This window comes from Emiliania huxleyi (assembly GCF_000372725.1).
Source record: "Emiliania huxleyi CCMP1516 unplaced genomic scaffold EMIHUscaffold_610, whole genome shotgun sequence".
NCBI classification, from domain to species: domain Eukaryota; phylum Haptophyta; order Isochrysidales; family Noelaerhabdaceae; genus Emiliania; species Emiliania huxleyi.
The window spans coordinates 21,925-23,977 of NW_005197425.1; positions in this window are offsets into that span (position 1 = coordinate 21,925).

Sequence of the window (2,053 nt, forward strand, 5' to 3'; positions counted from 1 at the left end):
AGGGCGGCGAGGAGGGCCGGATGTGCGAACGCGCCCAGCTCGAGCAGCAGCGCGATACCGAGCAGCCGCCGCTGCAGCGGTGCCGTGCCCGAGAGCCTCGAGTGCCGTCTCGATCGAGACCTCCTCCTCCTCCTCGCAGGAGTAGTCGGGCGCCATGAAGGGGTCGCCTCGCAGCAGGGGCGCGTTGGTTCCGCTTTCGCGTCTGGCGAGGCCGAGTGGGGGTGAACGTCAGCTGTGGGTGACGCGAGAGGAGCGCTGCATTTGGTGCTGATTCTGCGGGAGGTCCCCGTCGATCTGATCTCGGCGAATCTCGGCGAACCTCGGCGCTCGGCGAATCTCGGTGGATCTCGGCGAATCTCGGCGAACCTCGGCGCTCGGCGAATCTCGGTGGATCTCGGCGAACCTCGGCGGATCTCGGCGAGTCTCGCCCTCATAGGTCCCCGTCGCACTCGCGGTCGCCCCCCTCCTCGCGCGCACCCGCCGCCACCGCTGCTTGGTCGGGCTGGCGTGCCTCGTCGGCGTGCTCTCGCTGTTTCCCGTCGCCGGAGGGGCGAGGCTCGGCGCTGCTCTGGCGCGGCTTGTCGCGCTGGCCGCGCTGCAGGTCTCGTGGACCTCCGCCGCCGAGCTGCTCCCGACCGAGCGGCGCGTCGCGGGCATGTGCGCCGTCTTCGCCCTCACGCAGGTCGTCGCCGCCACCGCCCCCGCCGGCCAGTCGATCACCGCGACGTCGCTGCTGAGCGCGGGAGGCTGCTTTGTGGGCGCCGCCGCCGCCGCCGGCTTGCCACCGAGCGCGTTCAGCTTGCGCGACACGGCGGAGATGCGGGCGCCAAAGGCGCGAGAGGCCGAGGGGGTCACCGCAGTGTGAGTGGCCCCAGATATGGGCACAGCCCCGCGTCCCACCGTCCGTGTTCGGCGGCGCCGTGCATCCTCCACGGTGTCTAATTTTAAATAAGAGTGTCAGATCTTATAGAGGCGCCCCGAACACGCCCCACGCGAGCAAAACTCGCTCCATCCTCCAGCCTACACACGCCCCGCGCGCCAACCGCCAGATCGCCCCATCGTGGATCCGATCCCACGCCGCCGGATGTGCGTTGTGCCTACGCCCCGGTTGCTTCCCCCCGCCGCCATGGAGAGAAGGGCCACTGCGACGGTGTATCAGTCGCCTTATGCCACCGTTGCATATCCGGATATGCAACGGTGGCATAAAGTGAATGATACACCGTCGCAGCCACGATGCCGCTGCTCCTGTCTGGCGCCCCCCTCCACCCAGTGCGAGGTGCTCTGCTCCACGCGCGCGGAGCGGCCGAGCACTGGCTCTGGCCACACGGCCAGGCCTTTTGCGAGGGTGAGTGACACACACACACGCCTTTTGCGGAGGTTTTGCGTACACATATTTCCCCTCGCTGTGTGTCTGTGTTGTTGTGCTGTTGTTTTGTGCCCTTGGCACCTTGCTAGGGAGGGTATGTATGCATGTAGGAAGGTGAAGAACAGTCAGGCTCGGACTGGACACCAGCGCATGTGCACCTTCCCCGCCAGCATGGCAGGGAGCCTGATGCAAACAGAGAAACTGCAGCGCGCGCCCTCGCACCCACGGCTGCGCAGTTTCTCTGAGATTCTCACCCCGCCTCGCCGCCGCGCTCCCGCGGCACACACCGCAGCAGTGAACATGCGAATCGAAGTAGCCATTATTCAGTTCTGTACGCACTGTTTTATTTTGGCATATTTCTTTTTTTGAGCGGCTCCCGTGGTGTACCTGTGTTAGTGCCAGTGCGCGCCAGTCCCGTGCCTAGTGCGAGGATTTTTTGTTGTAAAATTCTTTTTTGCGGCCACAAAAAGAAAACAGAGGACCCTCCCCCGCCCAAATAAAAAGTTGAGTGCTCACTGCCAGAAAGATCGCCAGGGGGCAAGTGTGTGTGGCACCTTCGACCTCGTAATGTAGGTCACCACACCAAACCGGGCGCTAGGAGAGGTGAACTGAAGGCCTGAGACAACGGAGGCCGAGCCGCCTGGAGTGGGCGCGCGCGCGCCCCCACGCAAGCAGGCCTCTGTCGCC